The sequence below is a fragment of the Acanthisitta chloris genome, unplaced genomic scaffold (genome assembly GCF_000695815.1).
Source record: "Acanthisitta chloris isolate BGI_N310 unplaced genomic scaffold, ASM69581v1 scaffold8533, whole genome shotgun sequence".
Lineage (NCBI taxonomy): Eukaryota > Metazoa > Chordata > Aves > Passeriformes > Acanthisittidae > Acanthisitta > Acanthisitta chloris.
Window position 1 is genome coordinate 51,083 of NW_008664272.1, and position 6,444 is coordinate 57,526.

The window sequence follows — 6,444 nt, forward strand, 5'->3', positions numbered from 1 at the left end:
GATTAAACAGGCCTAGCCAGGTAAGCAAAGGGGTTCAATGCCATTCAATGCCACTTATTTTTGCTCTGGTAATACCATCAGGTAAGAGCACAGGGACTGTCTTCCTGTTCCTCTCCCATCCTAGAAATGAAAAGAAATCATGTTTCATTAATGTTATTTAATTTTATTAAAATTAATTCTATTGGTTGATTTAATTAGGTTTATAGGTAATTAATCTGAAGTTGTTGGTAAGGAGGAAAACTAGTTTGGGATGATCACTATACCAGGAGCACGTGCTTTTAGCTGAACTTCTTCCTTTGTTTCGACTTGTTTTCGGCAATGCCAGCTCCAAGCTTTTGGGAGCATGAACCTGTTCCCTTGTGTATTATAAGATAAGCTTGGGTGTAGTTACACCACACAGACAAGGCCATAATTAGTCACTGGGATGAACACAGTGAAAAAATATGTACATGAAACCAAACACTTGGTAAATGCTCTGTACATAAAGCTGGGGGTCTTTGAGGAGCTGTGGCCTGATGGACTGAAAGGAAAATCTGTGCATCAAATTCTTCACTGCTGTCATTCCACTGGGATTCCTCAACACATTTTCTGCATGTTGAGCTGTTGTTTTAAAAACAGGGTTGAGTACTGCCTGCCTTACCCTTTTGTTTACCAGAGGGACAGATGGCTCATTCACTTGTGCATTGCTCAACATTTGAAATCGAAGACCATGTAACTGGAGCAGGGGGATTTTTTGGGCTGACTTGTGCAAATAGTTGAACTGAATTAACTGTAATCAGTTATGAAAAACATCACTTGGAAACACAGTATTTTCGCTGATACCAATTGTGTCTTAGCTTGGTAGTTTATGAACCTGAAACCAAGTTTTAAATTGATATGACAATTAACTCACCAACTGAAAGATAAATTGCTCTAAGCCATAACTGTTATAAGTGAGTACAACTCTGTCTGCAAAGGAGTTTCTGAAGAATTAACTGAATGAGTTTAATAACTGATTGCAGTTGAACTGGTGGGAATTATTTTGTGCGAACCAGTCCTTGGAGCTGGGAGATTTCATGGTGAATCAGGTGAAGAGGTGCACAGCAGCACCTGTTCGGAGTTTAACACGTGGATCTGCTTTGCAAGGAGATCTGTGTGTGTCAGCAGAGCTTCATTTCTTTTGTTGTTATTGGAAAGACACAAAGATCTTCCTAAAACCAGACCAAAAATGCTTACATCCAAGTGACATAAACTGCTGGTTATATTCTGTTGATTCTGGTTTCCTAAAAAACATATCAATGTAACACCTATTTTTCAGCACACTCTGGTAGATCAGTTATTGCTTATCTGTGCCACTTGGAAAGATGCTTCTGGATCTAGTTATCCTGTGAAGTGTGTAAATTCTGTATTGTGTGCATCAGCTCCTTCTGACAGAAATGTGTTTTTGTGAGCATGTCTAACCTGTATCAGACTTGTTCTGGGCATGGATTCAGTATTAGTGATTTTTAGATCCTAGCCCAAGAAACAGCAGCCAGGGTATGCATTATACTACTCCACTGTCCCTTGGTTGAGATCATGTGAGTTGTGCTACACACATGCTGGTATGGTTTCCTTGGAAAGATAACAGTATTTCAAAGAAAGCATTGACTCAGTGGTGAGGAAGAGAAAAATGTCCTCACTGATCCTGTTGAGTATGGGCAGAAAAGGTAAACAAATGTTTTAAAGGCAGTGGTAGTGAGAGCACAGATCACACAATTTGTAGCATCTTTGGAGAGGATAGCTCAAATAGCATATACTTAGTGTTGCAAAGAGCAACCTAACCTCCCCACACAAGATGCAAGCTCCTAGGCCAGGCTCCAGCTGAGCCTGCCCTAGGCTCATTCTGCCCCTGCACTCAGCACTGCATATGGGAGAACTCAAAATGTGAGTCTGGTTCCCACACCTCAAGCTTGGGCTCCACAGCACAGTCTGTGAACCTAAAGCTGAGCTTGCCGTCGCCTCAGCTAGCACAAAACACCATGAACATGGCATTAGATCGTGAGACATATATGATACACAGATTAGTGCTATCTGGCACCTTTGATAGCCCTCTTAACAGAGAGCTTGGTGGAGGATTGGGCACAAAGATTAATTTCTGTTAGGTCAGGGAAGGAGTAAGAGAGAATCTGGATAGCTCACCCTCATTCTCTCTATACTGCAAGGGCTTGAGGGCTTTTGGCCTTTTTTGGTTTTGGTTTTTTGCTGGTTGGTTGGGGTTTTTTTACAGTTAAACAATCTCCATTTCAGAATGAACTTCACTACAGTGAGTAAAAGATACCATACCCTTAATAACAGTCTGTTGGCCTCTACCTTCTTCCTAAATTACCAGGTGACAGGGTGGGCATCAGATTCTGAGGAGTTAGAATAGAGGTTGGGAAGCAGTATGATGTACTCCCAGTTCACTCTCAGTAAATTCACTGAGCTGTGTACACATTGCACAGAGGGAGACTGTTTGTTCAAGAAAGGCATCAGGCTTCACTAATTCTCACCATAGAACCAAGCTCATTAGGAGGTTGCAAGCCTCAAAGGATAGTTCTTTATCGTCTTACTTTAATTATAAAATCCACAAGAAATACAAAACAATCCCTGGCTACAGAACACCGTCAGCATCTTGTGTTTTAAGTGGAAATGCCCTGGGTTTTCCTTCTATATCACTGGTGATGTTGCAAAGTTTATAATCTTCAGTGGTGTGTTTATCCCTGCGTATAACAAAGAATTTTAATGACATCCTATTTATATCAAAAAGTCTCTGTGCATGTGTCACTCTTGTGTTTTGATGTAGCTGTCTCTCAAATATCTTCTTTTAGACATCTCTGCCAGTCCTTGCGAGGAAGTAGAAGTAAAATCTGCTAGGATATTTAACACAATACTGAGTATTTTGATTTGACTTGTATTCCTGGCTGTGTAGTGCTCCAAACTATCCTCTGCTAGTCAGGTTTTGGTAGAGGTTTTCCTTGCCAAGAAAGGGCTGTGCTACTGTGAGATTCTTGTAGTTGTCTATTATCATGTATCAGTGAGAAAGCCCAGAGACCCACGACTGCACGTAGAGGTATTAGCATTTGAGGTCTGCTTGGACCAGACACAATGAATATTGAAAACAGGAGGGAGAACTGGAGCAGAAGGACAGGAGTAAGAGCTATAAGGGAAAGGGGTGCATGGCTGTAAATCCCTGCAGGTATGTATGCTGCATGAGTCACCTCATGCAGTCCTTTGGCTAATCTCATTGCTTCCACCATGATTCAAGGTTTAGGAATGAGGATGCAAATGCAGGCAGCCAGTACAGGCCCCCTGTGGCTAGTGAGCAGTTGTGTTTTCAAATCATCAAAACAGAAATCTGTGAGGAAAGACCTACCCCTGTCCTTAGCCCTTCAAGACAGCTTCTCACCCAAAGAGCGTAAATGAGGACAGAAATTGTTCGCAGCAGATCCCACCAAACTGGGAAAGCAGAAGATCAAACAGCTGCACTGACATCCACGATCCAAAAATAATTCATATCACAGCATTTTAGGAAGGCCACACTTTCTTCTTTCACATTTTGAGAATTCCTTTCAGCGACATCTCGCACAGTATGAAATGTATTCTGGTGGATAAAGACAATAGTTTAGTTTGCAGGTGCTGTAAATAATTTCATTTAAGAATAACGTTTATACTGAAACTTCCATCTCGGTGAAAGTGATCTTGCTGTGACAGAGGCATTGTACTTACAATAACCATCACACAGATGGGGAAATGACAGCTAACCCCGTGTCACACACAATTTCTCTGTCACGGGTAGGAAGAAAATAGCAACGTGTTGGTCCTTGGTTCCCAAAACAAGATCCTCCTCAACAAGAAATCTTTTCATAACTGCAACATGGCTAACAACCTTAGTACAGGTTTGTGCATTTGTAGCTGTGTTCTACCTAGTACTTTTTTGTAAATTAATTTGCCTCAACTGATAGAGAATTTATGTCTCTGTATCAGGTGCACTGTACTCTGACATACTTTATGTTGCCCTGGCCTTCATTTCTATCACACTGTGAGTTTTTTGAGGCTTTATAAGAAGAGATGGGATCTGCCCTGAAAAGAAAAGAAACAAATGAAAGCAAATCTCCACTGTATATATAATCTGAAATATCCTACCCCGTACCCAAGAATGATGGTCACTGTAAAGACAGGCATTTCTCTTTTCCCAATGCTTTTCTTTTTTTTGCTTTTATTTTCAATGGCAGTTAGGGCTAAATCACTTTATTTTACATCTCTGTGCAGCTATTTAGAGCTGTGCAAAGCAAGTATGTTAAAAAAAAATAAAAAGGAATCCTTCTATTTCACCCTGATAAAAATGACCACACAAGGTGTGAAGTGATACATAATTTTTTTCTTCTCCAAGCTGACTGGATCTATCCATGTGGAAGACTGAACACACTGGCATTCAGCTCTGTCAAAAGCAAAACTCCATGATGTGCTCTGTTTCAGCAAATACTGATCTCCTTTGTTGCAAGGCTTTCTGTATGCATCATCAGTCACTTGACATTCTGCGGACCCTAGAAACCCAGAAACAGCAGCATCAATGCTTATTTGTTTATATATTTTAAGAAACTTCATTTACGGTTTGACTTTGGTCACATTACTTCACAAATTATCTTTCAAGTGCCTGTCTGAACAGAGAATAACTGGACACCAGCCAACCTGGCCATGGCCTTGCCATTTTTATTCTTTATTCCACATTCCAATGACTCAACTCACCAAACCCTAGGACCTCCATAGTACTCATGACCTCCACAAGGCTTGCTGAAACTATTCATAGATGTGATTCACAGACTGACTGACACAGAGGACTGTATTCATGATACATGGGTAGAGCTAAACTGCTTTAGCTGTGGGCTTAATCCAGCAGATGGAGCAGCTGCCTGACACTGTGGAAATACCCTGTATCTTTGTCCTGGGCAGCATGACTTAGTGGCCTGGTACACATGGTAGTTATTAACTGAACTGTGGTCATTATTATTTGGTAGCGTTCACAGGCAGGAGAGAGAGCTCTGCTCCACTGGACACTTTGGAAAAGTTTTACTACTTCCTGCACTTGTGTGTTCCCATTAAAATAGTTCCTCACTTCAGAGTGTATCATTAGACTCTTAGAGCTGGCAAGGCAAATGAGGATCTGTGCTACAGGTGGTGTAAATCTAGTGTCATCTGACACTGGCTTGACTGATGGAAACTGATCTGAGATCCAGACCACTGTAGGGCTTAAGAGAAACAGGCAGTACCTGCTCATGTTCTATAATTATCAGTGACTACCTTTGTAGTTAAAGATACTCTGATGCACCTTGTGGAGTTAAGGACCTCAAAATAATAGCAGCAAGACATGTGGATACCCGTTTCCTTACATATAAGCTGTTCCACGTCGTCCCTTGGGATGGGAACACAAGGCGAATTTACCATTCCCAAAGCTGTATGCTGCTATTATCTTATCAACCTTTTTGGTCAGCTTTCTTAGATAGTGCCCTGTTCTATTGACTTGGTAAAGTGCTGCTAAATTTATTTTAATCTTGGCATTGTGATATGTGTTTTAGAGAAAATGACAATTTCAGACAAACCATGGTGTGATAAGCCCTCATCCTAATGCTGTTTAAATGTGTAGAAGTAGAAAATAATGCCATCTGTGTCTTGACTATGAATATGTGTCTATGAATGCAAAAACTGTAGCTGCCCTGAATGCAGGAGCTACTTTTTGTCAGGTCAGTGCTCCAGGCAGGGGGAGTGCATCCTCACACAGAGCACAAGGGCAGGATCTTTGCATCCTCTCAAGCCCTGCTCATGGAGCCCAAACAGAGCTCATAGGCAATTCAGGTATTACAATGGAAATGCACTGTCTTTCTCCACAGGGACACACTTAGATTACCCACTGAAGCTTTGCCCACTTGTGATATTTAAAGCTGTTCCACAGACATGTAAAGTTGTTGTCAGGGCAATAACACCTTCCAGAGAGGTAAATTTGCTCTTTTCCTTTTTTATGACATTTTAATATGGGCAGCACAGTCCTTGGAGTTGTCTCTTTCTGTCAGTTTTGCAAATTTCACCAGCAGAACTAGCTCTACCAGCAAAATCATTCCATTGTGGCATCTTTTCTATAAGCAATTGCCAATTGCCAATAGATATATACCTATATCTAACATAAAGGTCAGTTTACTCCCTGGAGACCCTGGATCCATTTCCCACTTGGTTTTTTTTTCTGTAATATAGTGAAAGGTGTGGGCCTGGTTGATCCTCTGCCCACAGTAGCCTTGCAGGAGATTAGGCTAATGTCATAAATGAAAGCACTCCCTGGACTGCTTCTGTTCTTTCCAGGCTTGGACTGAGATTTCCAATGCATCTGGAGGTGCTGTCCATTTGCTCCTGCACTAAGCTCTGCTTACAGGGGCAGTCTGGCCTTTTGTGATTAATTCT